Genomic DNA, 23629 nt, shown 5'->3' on the forward strand with positions numbered 1-23629 from the left:
GAATACGAGGTGTTTTCAATAAGGTTCCAGACTTTTTTCGCATGACCACTTTTATTGATATTAAACACATGAAAATCTAGTTCCCTTCGAAGTAATCTCCTTCGGCTGCAATGTACTTGTGCCGTTCCAACAACTTCTGGAAGGCCCCACATAAGTCCTCTTGTTTGAACGTGTCAATAACCATTGTCACAGATTCTTTCATCTCAATTATCTCGTAATGGCAGCCTCTAAGGTTTTCCTTGAGCTTAGGGAATAACCAAAAGTCACGGGGAGCTAGGTCTGGACAATAGGGTGGCGAGGGACTGTTTTGATGCCCATCTTTGCCAAATAACCTGTGATCAGGATAGAGGTATGGTCTGGTGCATTCGCGCAGGTCTTCCACATCTTCAGTTCCTTACGAATAATTGTGCACTTATTGTCTATATAGTCTCACAACGGTCTTTATCTACAAAATTCTTTATTTGGCCAGTCAACTCTAATATTCTGACTTTATTAGTCCTCTCACACCTCTCATAATCCCTCACAGGCTCCTTGCCTTCTTGAATTTCTTATGCCACCCAAAAACTGATGCTCGATTCATTCAAGATGGTCCAAAAGCAGTTTTAAGCATTCCGTATATTTCTGTGGCATTTTTGCCAAATTTAAAACATAATTCTATTGCATACCGTTCTTATGAAATGCCCTCGCGTCCAGATTACATTTTTGAAACTAACCAGCTGTGACAATCAGGCTTTAGTGAGGTGTATTCTAATTCCCGCTCTAGCTGTTCATTTGGACCTGAAACTATAACAATTGGCTAGTCATTTCATAAGATATATGGCAATAACATACTGGATTTTCAAGAACCTACAACAATTTTAAATGCCTGTTTAAACAAATCTGGAAACTTAATTAAAGCACCTCGTATGAGAGTGACCTCCCTTTGCTGTAGTCTCTTTTTGAATATCATGATAACAATCATTGTTATAATGGTGTGCGAAAGGAACTAGTAGTAATTTCGACGTGCAGCTGTTCTTCACCGAAGAAAGAAGTTAGCACAACGTTACGTAAAAAAGAAGACCTTCGAAAGAAACAGAGCAAAAAACAAAACACTGTCTGGCAAGAGGTGTTGGAATGAACGAGTAAATTTAAAATTGTCTCTTACAATGCGATTTTATTATTTGTATTGCTCTATGTAGCACAATACTACTTTCTGATTATTTATCAGTACTTATTAATATATCTCGGTTTGGCCAGTTCTATATTTAAAATACAATGGACACTATTTTCATAGGAATGTTAATAAATTAATATTTGCTGCGTGTTATTGTTTTTTTTTATGTCCAAAAACACTTTTTACATTATCACCTACCCTCAAATCATCTTTATGAAGACATGCTTGTTGATTAAATGTATTTCGTATTCCATAGAATTTCGCGGGTCCTGCTAGTTAAATTTAAATATTTAATTCTACCAGAAAAAAAACAATGAAAGGGATAAAAACAAAGAAGAAGAAAAAAAACGAAAAGAAAAAGAAAAAAATATGAAAAAACCCCGATTATTATAGAAATATCGGTATCATTTGTAGAAATAGATAGACACGTTTACAGGGTAGACGGGTACAAAAAGAAAGAAAGAATAAAGAAGCAAAGTCTCTTATTAAAATTTAATCACATTTAATTTTTTTTTTGCCTAGGCGTCATCACTTATCAAGACTCAGAGGCCACTCGAGGATAAGGGTTAAAAGTGTACAGTAGTCAATTGGACAATATAGTAATCGTTAGTAATGGAAATTCGGTAAATTTGTTTACTTAAGTGAAACGACTCATCAAGAACTTGTTTACGTTGGACTTGAAGACAACCATATTGTAGTTAGCTGGAAAACAGGCAAACGGAAAACAGTTCCACATGCGTGCAGTTCTAAGAAAGAAACTTTGTTCATGGAATCTACGTTTAGGTTTAGGCACAGATAAAGAGTGGGGGAAATTATTGATAGTGTTTTCAGCTAGACGAGTGCTTTTCGTGAAAATTTGGCTAGGGGGACAATAGATTGGAGCTCAGACGATCACTTGCCATGAAAATAACGATAAAGCAGAGTCAGAAAAATATTTAAGTCGAAAGAAATAAAGAAAGAGATAAAAAAGAAAGAATGAAAACAAAACGAATAAATACAAAAAGAAGGAAAAATAACAAAAATGAAAAAGAAAGAAAGAAATATAAAGAGAGAAAAAGATTAGTATAGAAATATTTGTGTCAATGGTGGGTCGATCTATAGAATGTTAAAACATATGCAGGAGAGAACAGGGATAAAAAAAAAACAAGTATGGAATAAGAATAGAAGAAATGATCATTCATAGAATTAAAGAACATTTCAATATTTAAGTCCAATCAAAGAAAGAGATAAAGAATTAAAGAAGGGTAGAAGAGAGTACCTATTTACTATGCCTCCCCACGGGACAGAGTTAGACACCAGGGTCGTTTTTTAACGTGGAGAAAAGGTACAAAAATAAAAATTGTCTCAGTCGTGAAGGATTTCTCCTCCACCGAAAGAGAACAAGAAATAGAAGTGCAGCATCTGAAGAACAGATACTACACTTTGATCTTGTCCCGAAGGCCAACAAGAGAAGGGTAGAAGAGAGTAGAGTAAAACAAAGAAGTAAAAAAAAAAAAAAAGAAAAAAGGTAAAACGAAAAGGAAAGAAGAAAACAAGAAATATGATACGAGAATAATCTACAAAACATCTACAGTTGAAAATTAATCAGATGAAAAGGCAATGAGAAATGATGAACAAGGACGAAAGAAGAAATTCATAAACTGCACATAAAGACAAACGGAAAAAGTAAGAAAAGGTTGAAAGAAATTATTGACGAATAATAATGAAAATAAAGGTGAAGAAAATAGCTGTTATAACGAAATCACCCGTGAAAAGATATAGATACTACTAATACTATTACTACTAATACTATTACTACTAATAATAAGATAATTCGTAATAGCCATTACGATGACGACGAGAGCAGTTTATTAAAAAATGATTAATCATTTGTAAGTACTTCACGGTCGCATTCGAAATTAAAGACTGTGTTTATTTTGCCAGCTGTGCTTATAGAAATCAATAGATAAAGTTGTAAAGTAAACGTTACCTTTTGTTGATAAGGTAGAAATGTGATAAACGCAAACGGATTTTCATAAAGGTTCTCAGCCCGATCAGAGATCAAGTGATTAACAACACGGACGGACTGGGTATTCCAAGTTCGAATCCAGCTCGTTCCACAGAAATCAGTACCATTCACGATATTGGCAATCTTCTTGTGATCCCTCCCGTAAGTGTCCAATGTCTTTCGAGAAAGAATTCTAACTGCAAAAAATGTCTGGTAAACCAATGGCAACAATATAATCTTCGTATTCATAAGATATGTTGATGAGCCCAATAGGAAACAACGACAAGGCAAAGGTTGACACCAATTACGTGCTTTGCCGTCACAAGTAGAAACAAGAAGCTAATTTATACAATGAATGTAGACTAGCAATTTATAGAATCAAATAAATAAATAAATACATAAAGAAAGAAAAGTAAAGACCCAATCAGTGAATGGAATTGAAACATTCAAATCTAAACAACGGATCAGATGTAGAAAAGAAGCGAAAAGTGATGTAGAATATATTCAAGATAATGTTTATGTTCTTATCTAGTCGAAAAAAAAAGTTCAATATCTTCGCCATTGACGCCGAAAGGGAAATTACACACCTAGAATATACGGCACGTGGTCGTTCATTAAATCAAAAATTGCTTCTCCTATCGAATTTGTCATGTTACGTTTTCTTTATTTTAAATCAACTTTATTTTTTGTGTATTCATACTTTTGCTAACTGTTATCCTCATATTCATAGTTTTTGTTATTTCACCATCTTTCGACCAACTCATCATCTGGTCTTCTTCAGGTGGTGAACCGCGACGGGATCTGAAGGCCGAATAATGTAACTGTATCCCCAGTAATTACTACGTGCTATAATTGTTATAGTTTCACCATGTTTTTACCAACTACTCATCTGGCCTGCTTTGGGTAGGATTGAAACGGCTATCTTCAGAATAACTCCCCTGCCAATGTAGGGTCTAAACACTCAAAATTTTAGATGTTGGTTACGTTGACATGGATCAAATATTTTAATTTGATTTGAGCCCAAAACAATAAATGTTAAGAGCTCAAAATTGGGGTTAAAGTTAAAACAATAACTGACCTCTGCGGTCTCTACCAAATTACTCAGCCAATTTTTGGTCTAAACATTTGACATTTTACATAGTGTATTCAGACATAGGGCAAGGTTTATAATCGGTTTTTGGCCGAACACTTGGCTGCCAAGGGATCAAAGTTCAAAAGATTTGATCTTTGCGGTCTCTAGCAAACTATTCAGCCTATTTTGGGTGTAAACATTTGAAATTTTACATAAAGGGCATTCAAATATGTAGCAAGCGTTTAATCAGTTTTTAGCGAAAATTTGGCTGCCTAGAAGTCAAAGTTGAAAGAGTTGACCTTTGCAGACTTTACCAAAATCCTCCGCCAATAATTTTGGGTGTAAACACTTGAAACGGACATGAGTCAAACCTTTTAATATATATATATATATATATATATATATATATATATATATATATATATATATATATATATATGTGTGTGTATATATATATATATATGTATATATATATGTATGTAGTAGAGATTTAGAAGGCTATCACAATGCGAGGAATGAAATATAGTCGTTGTTGGTAAAAGAAGACGAGAACAAGTGGCGATTTACAAATCAACAAGTACATACATACATGTATATATATATATATATATTCAGTTGTATTAGGTAAAAATGTCTTACTTGTTATGTCTGCGACAATATCCACTATTAACTTCGGAAAAAAATTCCCTTTTTAAATGGTGGACATAACAGATCGATTCAAAGCATGCTAGCATGCTGCTTTGAATCGATCTGTTACGTCCACCATTTGAAAAGGGAATTTTTTCCGAAATTAATAATGGATATTGTCGCAGACATAACAAGTAAGACATTTTTACCTAATACAACTGAATATATATATATATATATATATATATATATATATATATATATATATATATGTACTTGTTGATTTGTAAACCGCCACTTGTTCTAGTCTTCTTTTACCAACAACGACTATATTTCATTTCTCGCATTGTGACAGCCTTCTCAGTGTATATATATATATATATATATATATATATATATATATATATATATATATATATACATACATGCACATAAACTTATGAACACTGCATAACGCCCGAGCAATGCCGGGCTGAACTACTAGTAGTATATAATTTTATTTTTTACCAGATTATTCAAGAAAGTGTTTTGCCGCAAGTTTTGAACGGTTATCTAATGCAAAATTGAACCAGACAGTATTGTATTGCAAAGTAATGAAACGTTAATGCAGTACAAAAATGTTTGTAAATATACAGACTAATGGTAATATAATGAGTTTTGAAGATCCCAAAAATCTTTATGACAAGAGAATTCTGTTATCAGTTTGCGAAAAATCTCGTTGAAGAAAGATGTGATAAATATGGTTGCTTGAAATGGCGAATCAACTCTTTCGACGGCTCCAGGATAATGTCGTCCTAAAACATAAAAGTAAACAACTTAAAATTCTGTTTTGATTGAAATCTTGAATTCTGATCAAACGGAATTTTTTTTTTTTTGCAAAATGCTAGACGAAATCATGTTTCGATGAAAAAATCTTGGTTTTCAGTTTTATGTAACTTATGATTCTCTACAAAGCAATAAACATAAGATACACACACCTGCATACACACACACACACACACACACACACACATATATATATATATATATATATATATATATATATATATATATATATATATATAAACGGCTATATTTCTGTCGGTCTATCTGTCTTCATATTTTCAAATTCTATTTCCTCCGAAACTAAAAGTCGTAGATCGGCGCTAGGGGCCTCACATGATTGTATTTTTACTGGCCGTCCTTTTATAGATATTTAGCTGGTTAAAATTGTTAAGGGGTCAAAAATGGGTCAAAATTTAAAAAAAAATCGTTAAACATTTTGTACATTCGGTTTCTATGCGTGTCACGTTGTTACAATGGTAACGTCACCAGTTTTGAATGCTACAGTTTCGATTTTAGCTGATGGCACCTAAATATTTTTTCTTACTTTTGAAATCACAACTCTATAATAATATATACGAAATCTGGACTAATCAAACGATCATATTTAAGCTTATTTTCGCCCAGGCAAAGCCGGGTACCCCCTCGTTAGCACACACACACACACACACACACACACACACACACACACACATATATATATATATATATATATATATATATATATATATATATATATGTATGATTCTGTTCAGTCTCAAGAGACAATAGATACCCTCTATAACGGTATCTGCGCATGTAATCGTGAGGTAAGGTTTGCGCAATACCTAAACACGCTTCTTCCTGAATCGGTACTGCTTGAGTCCAGTGGCAAAGAGAAGTGCTACGCAACTGGAAACAATGCCGAGATAAGCGGAGAGTACATACAGCACCTGGAATTCCCAAATGGGCATCTATTTAGTACTGACTAGGCTCAAACGTTGTTTAACGGCATAATTACGTCGACACAACGGTTTCTGTTAGATCACCGAAGTAAAACAACGTTAAGCCTGGTCATATATATATATATATATATATATATATATATATATATATATATATATATATATATATATATATATATATAGTAAGTTATATATATATAGTAAGTTATATATATATATAATAGTAAGTTATATATATATATATATATATATATATATATATATATATATATATATATATATAGTAAGTTATAAAATATATATGGCGATTAAGCTACACTGAATATTCCGCGTTTCATCCACTCTAGGATTCTTCAGGCTTATGCGCATAAGCCTGAAGAATCCTAGAGTGGATGAAACGTGGAATATTCAGTGTAGCTTAATCGCCATATATATTTTATAACTTACTTACTTACTAGCTCTACCTACGTATTGAGCACTTTTGAAGTAAATGCTTAAAGTTTACGCATAAATTTATAATTTCGTATATTAATTTTATGTGAGTAAATGAAGTAGTTATATATATATATATATATATATATATATAGAGAGAGAGAGAGAGAGAGAGGAGAGGGGGAGATACAAATTGGTTCGGTGACTCAATCGGTTGCCACACAATCATTAAATGCAGAAATTATAAGTTCGGATATCACCCAATAATAAGTATTCTTACTCAAATATTACCATAAAACGAACGTGCACTTAATAGCGTCAGCGCACTGCCACGCATAACGCAATAAAATATACTCATCACTTTCTCTCTGAAACCAGATCTACAGAATACTTCAAGTTCTTCCCAATGCGAACAAATATCTTGGCCGTTTGTATCTAGTTAATTTTTTTGGTTTCTTCTTCTTTTTCTTCTTTTTCTCCTTCTTTTATCAGGGGTCCACTAAAGCACTTTCTTTGCAATTTTCTTTTCTCTGGGATCAATCTTAGGGCATGTTTCAGCTAGTATAAACGTCGGTTGAAGATTATTAACGATAACAGCTGTTGGTTAGTTTGGTCTCTGACTTCTTTGTTTGCCGTTCGATCGTTTTTTTTACATGGAATTCATCACTTATCAAGGCCCAACGGCCACTCGGGGATAAGGGTTATTGTGTGTACAGTAATCAATGGGATAGTGTAGTAATAGTATTGGAGAATTGATAAAGTGTCATTACTTAAGGGGGTGGTTCATCAGGAATTTGTTTGTGTTGGACTTGAAGACATCCAGGTTGAAGTCAGAAGGGAAACAGGCAAGCGGAACAGAGTTCCATAGGCGTGCAGTTCTAAGAAAGAAGCTTTGTTCATGGAATCTACGTTTTGATTTAGGCACAGATAAGGAGTGGGGAAAATTATTGACGGTGGTTTCAGCTAGTCGGGTGTTTTTCGAAAAAGATTGGCGAGGGGGACCAGAGAATAGAGCTCAGACGAGCACTTGCCACGGAAATAACGATAGAACAAAGATAAGCTCGCTACGTCTCTTCTGTGGGAGAGAGGTTGCAGGGAAGAGAAAAGGGCCCCCCCATTAAGCCACGAATTCTATTTTCTACTCTGTCAAGGCAGGATAGGCTGTTTTTTAGCAGCTCCTGCACAGATGTGGATGCAGCACTCCATCCTTGGACGTACTTGGCTTTTATATAAATAAAGAATTAGTGAGATATCTTCTGGAGCGGTAGAAGGATCCCACCATTTTCCCAGCGACATTGGCCACAGACTTGATGTATGTGTTCCATTTAAGATCAGGAGTAAAGGTCAAACACAGAAGCTTATCAAAACATTATAAAAACGAGAGCCATCCATTTCAATTGATGCAAGATGGGGATCAGAGCGTTTATGATGTAGAGATAGGAGCTTGGTCTTAGATGCATTAAAGGTAACCAACCACCTCTTCCCCCACTGTACCACGCGCTCAAGATCAGAGGAGAGAGAATCAGAGAGAACATCATCAGTTACGGCCTTTGATGTATTGCCATAGATATTCGTGTCATCATCATAGATGTCAACGAAAGATTTTAGTATGTGTTTTGGGAGATCATTGATGTAGATCAAGAAGAAAGTTGGGTCCAGTATGTACCCCTGAGAAACTCCAGCATTAATACTGTGGGCCTCTGATTTCTGCCCATCAACCACTACTCTTATGAGCCTATCAGAGAGAAATGATTTAATGACCGAGAAAACATTTCCAGTTATACCGTAGCTGGAAATCTTGTATAGTAGGCCTTTATGCCAAACCTTATCGAAGGCCTTTGATATGTCAAGAGCAATTGCCCAAGAAATGAAGCCTTTGTCGAGAGATTCGCTAATCCTATGAGATATAACCGTTAGCACATCTGCTGTAGATCTTGCAGAACGGAAACCATATTGCGTGTCGCTAAGAAAGTTATTTTTGCTGAGGTGGTTGACTACTTCTCTATTTAATATGGATTCCAGCAACTTAATCATGACACACAGGAGACTTATTGGTCTATATTGAGAGGGAGATGACTTATCACCTGAATTCTTACAGGGCATACTGATGAGGTTTCCCAGGGTGTTGGAAAGCACTTCTCCTTTAGGCAACGCTTAAACAGTTTCGTAAGTATGGGGGCAAGTTCTGGTTTTAATTTTTTTAACACTATAAACCAGGACCAGTTTCTTTACTGGAGTCAAGGTTCTTGATTAGCTTGGCGACCTCACGCACAGATATTTGTATGTTGCATAGCGTGTTGTGTGTTATAGGAGGGAATACGGGGAGTTGATGGCCTTCGTCGCACAGGGTAGAATTTGCCGCAAAGTTCTTGGCAAATAGTTTGGCCTTGTCAGATGCTATCGAGATGACCTCTGGTCCATTGATAATGGTTGGGATAGAACGCACGTTTCTGTTCAGGATCCTATTTGCTATTTGCCAGAACTGGTGGGAACCAAGCCGTTGCTCAGTTACTTTGGATTTAACGGATTGAGCATATAGTTCTCTTGCATTTTTTATTACTCTTTTACAGTAGTTGCTGGCGGTCCTGAAAGCAGCTTTAGTTTCAGTGCATCTATTACGTTGGTAGCTATGGAAAAAGTGATTTTTTTTATTTAATCCCTTGAATCCTTCACGTGCATTTCGAATCCAATGCGTCGCGCTTCCTCTCTTGGTTGATTTTGAGATGCCAAGTTTCACTTCCATATATAGCAGTGTGGAGAAAACGTTGCTGTTATAAAATCTAAATTTAGATCCGAGGGTGTTATTCTTTATTTTTTTTTCCAGACCTTGCAAAGCTGATTTAATATCACCGAAGTTTTTCCTGCCCTGCACTGCTACTCGTAGTCCATATTGCTTTTCTTGCTTACAGAATTTACTTTGTAGGTAACATCATCAAAAATAGTTATTTTTTCTGATAGCTAAAGACCTTTGTAGGTGGCCGGTGTACACCGGAAAACATGATTTATGTTTATTAATCTCTGTTGTTCGATATGATGACAAAATGCGCCCTGATTCAGCATTAACATTGTTGACAATGCCTTGTATGTTAGTGGTACTCACTGCTGGAGAAGGAATTTTGTCTGCAAAGTCTAGATGAAAGAGTTTAGAATTTTTGACCCATATTAAATCCTGATCTTTGGTCGCCTTTTTAAGATTCGATCAAACAGTAAAAGCGAAACGAAACATCATTTACGGACTCAATTGATCACCATAAACTAGTCACTAATACCATCTTCTGTGTGTATGCAATATTTGGAGTTTGAATAAATTTGCTTTGTTGAAGATGGATTGTTCTCTGGCGAATCATACTCGTGCAAGATGTGCCTAAGTGGTGGCCAATAAATGCAGTCGATTGCTTTGGAAAAAATATAAAATTGATGGCAAAATTTTTTGAAATCCAATATGTTTCTCTATTATAAGGACCACTTGCACCTTTCGAATTACAATATCACGCAGATTGTTTCAGTTTCGTTTGCCATTCTTTCTATAATCTACGTAAATTACAGAAATTAGAATCCCAAGCGACGTCGGCTAATCATGCTAGTAATACATAGGAGTGAAATAACAAGAAGAAAATAACCAGAATAAAGACGATGTAAACAAAGAGAATATATAGAGAAAATAAAACAATTGATTTTTGGAAGTAGACGAAATAAAAAAAAACATACAAGATGAAATATTAAAGTTCTGCACGGTTTTATTTCTATTATCTTTAAGACTTTAATATGATTGAACTACCAGAAATATTAATTCCCAAGCGATCAGAACTTCAGATAGTTTTTCTTCGCGCTAATTTCAAAGAAAGAATACGCTATTAAAAATTAAAAATACAAATAAACGATTTCAGGTGTGAGTTTCAAAATACAGGAACACTAAGTATATTAAAATCTATTGATTTTAGTGGTTTGATCAATAATGAAACATTTCTATATATAGTTATAAATGTTAAAAATCAAGATATGTAGACTAAATACAATAGATGAATATATATATATATATATATATATATATATATATATATATATATTTAATATATGTGTATGTATGTATATTTGTACATTTTAGTAGCAAGTCATTATTCAAGCACGTCTGATTGAACACGAGAGAGTTATTCTTTTTTTCCGATCTTTCTGGATATCTTTTCCATTCGCCGAGCGGTCTTTTTAATTTCGGTTGGCTGGTTATATGAAATGGCGCACCAAGCATCAAAGGAAAAGAAAAAGAAAAGGAAAACAACAACAATCGCCCCTGATGATAGTCGGATGCACCGATAGAAAGCGATTGAGAAGAATATGGCCTAATAACAACTTTTCGGCGCCATTTTATATAACTGAAGCTGAAATTAAAAAAGACCGCTCGGCGAATGAAAAAGATATCCAGAAAAATCAGAAAAAACGAATAATTCTGTCGTGTTCAATCAGACGTGCTTGAATATATATATATATATATATATATATATATATATATATATATATATATATATATATATATACAGTAAACCTACTTTAATTTCAACTTCCTCTAAAGTTGGACTTCCTCTCATTTGGACTTCTTCTAAACCTGGACTTTCTCTAAACTTGAAATGTCTCGTCATTGAAATTGTATTAGCATATTTGATGCGGAATTGCAGTAAAACTGTTTACATGGTTTAGTCAGATATTGCGCAGAAATGTTAATATTGGTACTATGTAATTAATGTAGATTACCTATTGATAATTAATTTACACTAATTGTAATCTTTTGTTTTTTAGATTGCTATATTTAAAATAGTGGGAAACAACCCATCACAATGGCTTGCAACTCTAAAAGAAAACAAGTGACACTGACTTTACTCGAAAAACGTCAAATTATAGAAAAATTAGATGCTGGAGTTGAAAATAGCGTTATATTGAGAGATTATAAAATTGGAAGAAGTACACTGTTTTACATCAAAAAGAAAAAGGAGGAAATATTGAAGGCTGCTCCTTTCTCTTCAAATAAAAGACATGTCAAAAGAAGGACTCTTCGCAGAGCAAAGCAAGTTGAATTCGATCGAATATTGCATGAGTGGTTTGTAGGAGGGGGTGCAATAAGTAATGCCCCTGACCTACTTCCCATAACAGTAGAGTTACGAAACTTAGCCCAGTTATTAGTCTTTCTCTACATAGGAACCACCTAGAGTTATGCATTTCTCCCATCGTTTGATGCAGCTCTGGAAACCGTTTTGTAGAACACCCCAGGTTGGTCCTCCAACCACGACGTGATTTCAGAAATCAAGACTGCATCATCTGGGAAACGCTTTCCCTTCAAAAACAAGTTCATGGCTGGGAAGAGGTGAAAGTCAGAGGGTGCAATGTTAGGAGAGTAGGGAGGATGAGGTAGGATTTCATAACCACACGACTGTGCTTGTGTATCTGGCGACATGCGAGTTGTGGACCGGAGCGTACCTTAGCTGATCTTACCCCGCCTCTTGATTTTGATAGCTTCCCTTAATTTCCTCAAAAGCTAAGTATAATAGGCTCCTGTAATTGTGGTACCCTTTGCCAGGAAATCTGTCATCACTACTCCGTCCTGGTCCCAGAAGACTATGAGCATGACCTTGCCAGCGGAGGGCTGCAACCTTGCCTTCTTTGGAGGTGATGAGTCCAAGTGCTTCCGCTGCATTGACTGGGCTTTGGTCTCTGGATCATAGTGATGGACCCAGGTTTCATCCTGTGTAATCAATCTTTTGACAAACTTTGACTCATCTTGTTGGCACATCTCTACATTCATCTCGAGCACTCGACGCGTTCTCGCTTCTGGAATGGTGTAAGAAACATGGGAACCATCTGGCAAACACCTTATGAATATGCAAATGGTCATGAATGATAGTTTCCACAGACCCTGTACTAATCTTGACATTTTGGACTACTTGGCGAATAATAATGCGCCGATCTTCCAAAATGGCAGCCTCAACTTGACGGACAGATGCTTCATCAATGACAGAAGGGGGGGCGACCAGGTCTTGGAGCTGTTTCCACAGACTTCCGGCCATACTGATGAAGCAATATCATGGGATGATGTAGAAAAGTCTATGGAGACGGTTATAAAATTTCTAGAAAAAAGTCCATACTTTAGTGACAACTATATTTTGCAAGCAATGTCACTCCGAAGAGATATAATCATAAAGAAGCTACAGAACCAAGACATTGTCGATTTTCGTGATCGCTTACGGAATACAATGGCAGGACCGAGAGCTTAATCGATGAAAATAGAAACTGTAATGAGACTCATTCAATGAATAACTAAAAAAAAACAAAACAACAACTGTATTTTACATAAATGTATGATTTCTGTAGATAACATAGGTAATAAATACCTAACAAGTAAGAGTAGATTTAATTTATTTTCAATGTTTTTGTTCCTGGTAATAATATTTAACAATTCATACTTGCAATATATCGTAAACTCAACTTAATATATACTTAAAGTATTATATAGCAATGAATTTCATTTCCTATTTCTTAATTCTTAGAAAATTAAAGTTAACTGCAGCACATTTTTTTATCGCAGTACCCTGTATATCAAAGTTCGAGTCTGTAGACTAAAAATTAACAGAGTTACGTTCAATTTTATATATATATATATATATATATATATATATATATATATATATATATATATATATATAACCTGTATATAATATTTTGATTGTAGAAATTCCTCTCTGCACCAAATTGCCGTAGGTTTTTATTGCATTACAAATTTATGATGTCTAAACCTGCAACCTCCGTCTTATCTAACTGCACTACGTCGTTTTATACACTTTATAATTTCTTTATAATTAGATCCTATATTGCATCATAGCAGAGACATCATCACTATTGCTTAGATCTATAGACGAAGTAGTTTGTAGTTTCTCCTCTCCCCGACTAGACCTCCCACTCTCCCAGACAAGACCGGGTAAATATATTATCATTATAACTATTTTAACCTGGCACACTTATTAACTGGATAAAACACTCTTACAAATACAACTACCATTACACTTTAATATTCGAAAATAATGATTCGCCCCCCCCCCGTAACATTCCTCCTATTCTCATTAGCTGTTACTTGGAATTTCTATTATTCCAAATTATACAAAAAAAAACAAAAAAAAACGAAAACATAAGCCCTTGTTAATGATTGCTGCTTGATCTTCACGCATTTACATAGATCATTTATAATTTAGTTTTTAGTTACACAAATAAAAAAAAGTCATAACGTCCATATAGACAAGTTAAAGACAGCTACCTCTGGTGATGTTTACATCTAATGGAAATACCATTCCTTCATTCTAAATCGTCCAAGCTTTCTTGCTTTACTCATTTGAATTAATAAAAATATCGGTGGATCGATCGTCAAAACTTATATGAAAATATGAACGGATCTCTGGCGTACTTCTAATCCATTCCTACTCTAGGAACGTTATAACTGAAAACTGATCCCCGACGATAAAATTCATAAAAAACATTTCTTTTTAGTTTGTTTATATATATATTTTTTTTTCTTAAAATTAAGTTTGTAATCAATGAGGTTAACGTTAAAAATTAAAAAAAAAAAATGTAAATCGTGAAATTTACAGGGGGGGGTATTACATAAACTTCTGCTAAATCTCTATCTCTTCCTAAAAGAGTTTTTGTTTTTTTCTTGTGGGATTGAGGCCATTATTTATACCGTGCTTGCGTATTTTCATTATTTAAAAGAACAAATTCACCGAGACTCGCAAAAAAAATAAAAAAAATCGTTCCTTTCGGCAACCACACATGCGCGTATACCGGTCTTTCTTGAATTGGTTAAAATAGAATATTGCATAACGATATTCATGGACCACCGGATAAATGGGTTCATATCGTAGCATACGGGTTGTAGGTTCACGCTCATGCATCGGGTTGATTTTTTTTTTGGAGGGAAATTTAACAATTACACGGGTTTGTTTATGTGATTTTTTACGTTTGCTTCATCTTTTTAATTTTCTGTTGTTCTCTCTTTTAAAATAATTTTCCATGCTCTTTTTTTCGATAAATACGTATAACTTTACGTGTTTTTTTTTTCGTTTTTCTTAATTTTTTCTATTATTGAAGTCACACAGTTTTATTTGTTTTTTTTTTCTTTTCATTTGTTTTATATTCTTTTTATTTGTTATTTTATTATCGAAATGAAACGAAAAACTTTCATTTGTTTTCGGGATGTTTTCTGTTTTTTGTTTTTTTTTGTTTATCATTACGGTGATAACTGACATCATTACAATAAAGTATTACAGTAATTAATGAAAGAAATGATAAATACACGGAAGAATTTTCGCTTCGTTATTGTTTTATTTTTTTAGGATAGGATTCCATGTTTTCGTTCTTAAATTAATTCCCACTTCTTAATAAAACTTTGATACGAACTATTTTCAGTCGCGGAGGCCGGTAAGTAACCAGTGAACATTACCTCAGCTTCAACGGCTAAATGCATGTTTTTTTTTTCTCGCCTGTGGGCAGCAGTAGCAACAACAACACCAACAAAAAAAAGTAACAACACCACCACCACCAACAACAACAACCGTACTTTCGAGATGGGGAACATGCTTCCACCAGGCAACGCCGGTTATCGGGTACTACTACTAGTATATATATATATATATATATATATATATATATATATATATATATATATATATATATATATCCCGTCCTAAGGCGAGTAGAATAAATTCGCCGAATAGACGAGTGTGCAGCACAACGATTAAATTACAGATATAACGCAAATACAGGTTATGTTTAGAATCGCGATTCTACGTTTTATCAAAATCTATTACATGATTTTGATGAGGAATAGATCGTAAATTTGAGGTGGAGGGTATCTTGCTCAATTCATATCTAATAACTCGGACCGGGATGAAAGTGTAGTATTTGTTCTGCAGATGCTGCACTTAAGGCAATTTGTCCCAGTCAATGGAGGGGAACCCCTTTATACTGGGACAATTATTATTCTTGGTAAACAGAGTGCCCCCTTTTTGCCTACTTTTAGGGGAGCTGGTTTTTACCCCACATTAAAAAACGGCCTTGTGCCTAATTTGCTTTGGTGGGGAAGCAAATAAATACAATAAATACAATAACTATGAATCAAATTCAATATAAATCTGAAATATTTAATTTTTCAAATAAAGCGTTAACTATTGATAGAGTCAATGTTAATCCATCTATCTATCTATCTATCTATCTATCTATCTATCTATCTATAAAAGTGAACGTGTCTGTGTATCTGTGTAAATTTTCTGTCGTAATAACACTGTCAATTTTTAGTCTACAGACTCGAAATTTGATATACAGGGTACTGAGATTTGGGAAAATATATGTGATCGGTTTTCGACCAGAAATTTGGCAGTTAAGGGATCAAAATTCAACGATTTGACCTTTGAGAACTTTACCAAACTCCTCCAACAATTTGGGGTCTAAAAACTTGAAATATTATATATAGGTTCCTTAGACATGGATATAACTTAATAACTTAATTTGAGCTCAAAACAATAAATATTAAGGGGTCATAATAGGGGTCAAATTTAAAAAAAAAATGACCTTTTTATTTTGCTCAGCATACACCCCCAGACACTCGGACAACGCCGGGCACTCATGGTAGTATATCCAGAAAAGTGAACGTGTCTATGTGTCTGTGTGTCTGTGTGCATTTCACTATGCAATAACTCTGTAAATTTTTAGTCTACAGACTCGAAATTTGATATACAGTGTACTGAGATCTGGGAAAATCTATGTGATCGTTGAATCGTTGAACTTTGACCCCTTAACAGCAAAATTTCTGGCCGAAAACCTATGTGATCGATTTTAGGCCAGAAATTTTGCTGTTAAGGGGTCAAAGTTCAACGATTTGACCTTTGAGAACTCTACTAAACTCCTCCGACAATTTGGGGTATAAACACTTGAAATCTTTGATATAGGTTCCTTGGACATGGATCTAACTTAATGACTTGATTTGAGCCCAAAACAATAAATGTTACGGGGTCATAATAGGAGTCAAATTAAAAAAAATGACCGTTTTTTTTTTTTTTTTTTTGCTCAGCATACACCTCCAAACACCCGGGCAACGCCGGGCTGAAATGCTAGTATATCTATAAAAGTGAACGTGTCTGTGTGTGGATCTAACTTAATAACTCAATTTGAGCCCAAAACAATACATGTTAAGGGATCATAATAGGGGTTAAAGTTAAAAACATTGACCATTTTTTTTTTTGCTAAACATACACCTCCAAACACCCGGGCAACGCCGGGCACCAATGCTAGTATATCTATAAAAGTGAACGTGTGTGTGTGTCTGTGTCCATTCTCCTACGGAATAACTCTGTAAATTTTTAGTCTACAGACTCGAAATTTGATATACAGTGTACTGAGATTTAGGAAAATCTTTGTAATCTATTTTCGGCCAGAAATTTGGCTGTTAAGGGGTCAAAGTATAACGATTTGACCTTTGAGAACTCTGCCAAACTCCTCCACCAATTTTGGGTCGAAACACTTGAAATATTAGATATAGGTTCTTTGGATATGGATCTAACTTTGAGGTCAAAACAATACATTTTAAAGGTTCATAATAGTGGTCAAAGTTTTAAAAAATTGACCGCTTTTTTTTTTTGCTTAACATCCAAACATCGGACATCGCCGGGCTGAAATGCTAGTATATCTCTAAAGGTGAAAATGTCTTTCTCTATGTGTGTGTGTGTGTGTGTGTGTGTGTGTGTGTGTGTGTGTGTGCGTGTGTGTGTATGTATGTGCGTATGTGTGTGTGTGTTTGTCTGTCTTTGTGTGTACAATTTCCTACAAAAAAAACTCTGTCACTGTTCGGTTTACAAATTCGAGATTTGATATAAGGGGTATTGCGATTTGGGACATTCTTTTTAATCAGCTTTTGGTCAGAAATTTGGCTATTAAGGGGTCAAAGTTCAACGATTTGATCTTTGAAAACTCTACCAAACTCCTCCGACAATTTTGGGTCTAAACACTTGAAATTTTAGATATAGGTTCCTTGGACATGGATCTACTCTAATAACTTTATTTAGGCCCAAAATAATAAATGTTACGGGGTCATAATTAGGGGTCAAAGTTTAAAAATATAGACCTCTGCGGTCTTTACCAAATTACTCAGCCAATTTTGATTAAACATATGAAATTTTACATAATGTATTCAGATATAGGACAAGCTTTTTAATCGTTTTTTTGCTGAAACTTTGGCTTTCAAGGGGTCAAAGTTCAAAAGATTTGACCTTTGCGGTCTCTAGTAAACTATTCAGCAAATTTTTGGTCTAAACAATTGAAATCTTACATAAAGGTTATTTTTAATCAGTTTTTCAGCGAAAATTTGGCTGGCAAGAGGTCACAGTTTACTGTGTGTAAAAGGACCTGCAAGTAGTGTCAACATCTACTAGGGAATTTAACTTTACTTCTCCTATGACGGGTATTCTTCTAGTCTGATACATAGCTCAAAGATTGAGAGAAATTTAAATATAACGCGAAATCTATTTCTGAAGCAAGTTGGCGATAACGTCTATTATGAAATATGCTTTTTAATTAAGATTTTAACAAAGAAAAAAAAAGTGCAGATGAATCGCTGAGAAATATGAAATGATGGACCGATAAAATCACGTCTTGTAATTTGAGAGAGAGAGAGAGAGAGAGAGAGAGAGAGAGAGAGGGTATATAGAGCGAAGGAGAGAACGTACCTTCTGAATATTGTTGTGTAAATAATATATATATATATATATATATATATATATATATATATATATATATAAAGAACTCATTCATTTTGTTTAAATAGTTTCATTTAAAAGTTATATATATATAAATATAAATATATATATATATATATATATATATATATATATATATATATATATATATATATACTAGCAGCAGGCTGCCCGGCGTTACCCAGTTTTGCTCTCATGCATGACGTCATACGTGACATTATACATGACGTCATCTGCTATTATATCACACATAACATATATGCTATGATGTCATTGTGAACAAAGAAACAAACAGATAGGAATACGGATTTATTATAATATATATATATATATATATATATATATATATATATATATATATATATACTAGCAAAAGTACCCGTCATTGACTGGGTTCAAAAACAGTCTACAGAAAATGGACTCTGATTTATGAAAGTATGATAGGTTATGAAAAGGAAGGGTTGTAAAGCGATAGCTTCGAATTTGGGGGTATCAAAACCAAAGCAAAATATGATGAAAGTAAAAATAAAATAGATAAAACCCATAATTTATTATACCATACCTGTTCACACTGAAACACAATCACAATATTCTGTGAATCTATATTAAAAAACCTTGTTAAACTTTGTGACATATTTCCATTCTATGGAGGTCAGGCGCGAACGAACACCCCATAATTTATTTTACTATATTTCTTCAAACTGAAACATAATTATCAAAGTATACTTACGCAGATAGATATAAAAAGTCTTTATTAAAGTTTGTGCCTATTTCCATTCTATGGAGGCTAGGCGCGAATGCAGACCCCACAATTTTATCATACCATCCTTATCAAAGTATTATTATGTACATCTATATCAAAAACACTTGTAAACGTTTTTTTTTTAAATTTTTAAATTTTTTATTTCCATACTTTGTGGACCAGGCGCGAACGCAGACCCCACAATTTTAATGAACCACCGTTCTGCAGGATCAAACATACCCGTTCCTGTGTCTCGATCCATCTTCTTCCATTATATGTAATCAGTTTTTTATAATAGTCAACCATATAGGAGCCTATTCGTGAACACACACACGCGCGCACACGCACACACACACACACACAGCTTTATATTATATATATATATATATCTTAATTTTGGGGGAATTAGACCTGGAGTCTAAGGAGCAGAGTTTATTTTAATGTATTAGGAACTGTAATAATACTATTAAAAGAAAAACAGTTCTCATTCTAATGAAGATAGATAATAACCTCGGTAAGTACAGATATCCTACAGCTATTTTAATATAGAGTAAAATTATTCATAAATTTTTAATTGAAAATCAGTTTTAAAAGGAAAAAAAAACAAAAACAAACAGAATCAATAGTTTGGAAACGATGTTTTATTGAATGATATTTAAAAAAAAGTCTTCTCATAAGCAAAAAAAAAAAAATGCGGATGGGGGTGGGGGAAGACACCAAAATAAACTAGCATTTTTGTATTACGGCAGATATTCCTGGAAATATTTAAAAAATAATAAAGAAAAGGAGGTTATTAATTTTTCTGTTGATAACTGAAATAAAAATAAAATATAGTAAATATATTAAAAGTAAGGTTAAGAGAAAATATTATACTTAATAAAAAAATACCTTTTTTCCGCCCGTTTTTAAAGTTAGTTCTTATTTTAGCCCATTTATTTCTTTCCATGTTGTTGAAAGTTGTCTCTTAATCGTTAAAATAATTATTTATATTATTTTAAATGAAACGCTGATAAATTTATAATTGCCAGTTTAATATCTTTTGAAATGCTTTTTTAAAACTCAAATTTATAATTAATTTAGAAAAGGAGATCACTGCTATTTTTTGAAGAATGACATTTAAATAAAAAAACCTTTATCAGTCAAAGGGAGATAATCGCTAATTATTTATTGAATTATTATTATTATTATTATTATTATTATTATTATTATTATTATTATTATTTATTGAATTATTTATTTATGGTTTAAACATATTAAGAATAATAAAATCAATAATAGTAATACTATTAATCTCTGTGGTAGTAATTAAATAATAATATTTATAATAGTAATTATAATGGTTATAGCACTAATATTAATGAAAAATAACAAAAATTAAAAAAAAAATAGATAATAAAATAAAAATAGAAATAGATAGGTAATAAAATACTACTTAAAATAATAAATAATAATAACAATAATATTAATAATAATAAAATAATAGTAATAATAATATTTATTAAGTTTTAGATTATAAATATTTAAAGTAGATTAGTAATCAGAAAATTTTATGTTAATTTATTTGATGTAACTTTAAATCTTGATAACTCTACTTTTGAACCAAACCAATCCGTAGTATATGTCCATAATGAATCAAACCACCCTAAGTTAATATTGAAGTCAATAGTCCCCAATGTTTCTTTAAGAATTTCTGAATTATCTTCTTCCAAATCTATATTTAATAAAAACACAAAATATTACAATGAAGCCCTTAAAAACTCAGGATAAAAATCACAAATTAAATACCAAAATAAAAATGATAAAAACACAAATTACATAGGAAACTACAATAATTATAATAAATCTAGTGAAAACATAATAACCTATAATATGGTCATGTCATCCCACAAAAGAATGGCAAAAAATAATCCGAACACAATGCAAAACCAAATTAAATCACAAGCATTAGGCAAAGAAAGAAACCCCAAGACAAAATCATAAAGCATAAAAACAGACATAGGGAAACCTTTATACTCTAAAAATCTTAAAACAAACTTAGCCAAAGAATTTTTGAAAATATTAGAAAGAAACTTTAAAGTTCCTCATAGGTACAGTAAAATCTTTAATAAAAACACGATCAAAGTATCTTACTCAACAATGCCAAGTCTATATAAAAAAATAATTAGTTCCAACAATAAAAAAATTAGGAGGATACAAAATACAAATATGCAAACTATGTCAGGATGTAATTGTAGAAGAAAAAATACATGTCCTTTACAAGATACCTGCAAAGTAAAAAGTATAATCGATAGCTGCACAATATAAACCCCCCAAATATAAATTATAATAATAGTAATAATATAACTCCTTTCATACATACTAATTCCACCACACAATTAATCAATGACAACACCTTCATTAACCAATCTACCAATCAAATACAGCCAACAGTATTACATTCCAATACCACTCTAAATTTAGCTGAAAACAAATATTATAAATATATTAAACAAAATGCAATCTACTTTGGGTCCACATCTTGAGAATCTCCACATATAAGCACTCATTTAAAATCTATCACTGAAAAACCAGGCATCTTTATCAAAACATATTTGGCAACTTAATGAAGGAGATATTCCATTCAATTTAAAATGGAAAATACTTGGATCTTATAAAGCATACATGCCGGGTGACAGATTTTGCGCAATTTGTAGATACGAAACCCTTAATATATTAAAATATAATGATAGCAAATCCATTCACTAAAACTTAAAAGAAAAAATTCTGAAGGGATGCATTCATAAACCTTAGTTTAAATTGGATATGTTTAAACCACCATAAATCATAAAATTTTGTGATTACTAATCTATTTTAAATATTTATAATCTATAACTTAATAAATATTATTATTATTATTATTATTATTATTATTATTATTATTATTATTATTATTATTATTATTAATATGATTAATATTATTTTTTTATTTCTATTTTTATTTTATTACCTATTTTTATTTTAAATTTATGTCATTTTTTAATATTAGTGCTATAACTATTATTATTACTATTATAAATATCATTATTTAATTACTACCACATATATTAATAGTATTACTATTATACATTTTATTATTCTTAATATGTTTAAACCATAAATAAATATTTCAATAAATAATAATTCATTAAATAATTAGTGATTATCTCCCTTTGACTGATAAAGGCTCTTTTTTTGGTTTAAATGTCATTTTTCAAAAAAAAAAAAATGGCAGTTATCTCCTTTTCTAAATTAATTATAAATTTAAGTTTAAAAACAGCGTTTTCGCCGATAATAAACTGGCAATTATAAATTTATCAGCGTTTCATTTAAAATAATATAAATAATTATTTCAACGATTAAGAGACAACTTTTAACAACATGCTAATAGAAGGAGTAAAATAAGAACTAACTTTAAAACGGACAGAAAAAAGGTATATATTTTTTATTAGAAATATTAAACTATTTTCTCTAAACATTACTTTTCTATCCTATTTTATTTTTATCTTATTTTTCAACAGAAAATTTAATAACACCTTTTTCTTTATTATTTAAAAAAATTTATCTAGGAATATCTGCCTTAATACAAAAATGCTACATTTTTTTGGTGTATTTACCCCCCCCCCCCATTTTTTTTGCTGATCAGAAGACTTTTTTTAAACATAAAAAAATCTTTTAATAAAATTATTATTCAAAACTATTTCAATAAAGCATAATTTCCGAAAATATCGTAAAAACTATTTATTTTGTTTATTTTTTCCTTTTGAAACCGATTTTCAATTAAAAAATTATCAATCATTTTACTCAATATATATATATATATATATATATATATATATATATATATATATATATATATAAGTGAACATGTCTGTGTGTCTGTCTGTCTGTCTGTCTTTCTGTGTGTCTGTGTCCTAATTTTGGGTATAAACGCTTTAAATTTTAGATATAGGTTCCTTGGACATGGATCTAACTTAATAACTTGATTTGAGCCTAAAACAATAAATGTTAAGGGGTTATAATAGGGGTCAAAGTTAAATCCAAATCACTGG

Source organism: Euprymna scolopes, chromosome 18, assembly GCF_053919585.1.
Source record: "Euprymna scolopes isolate OS-2025 chromosome 18, ASM5391958v1, whole genome shotgun sequence".
NCBI lineage: Eukaryota > Metazoa > Mollusca > Cephalopoda > Sepiida > Sepiolidae > Euprymna > Euprymna scolopes.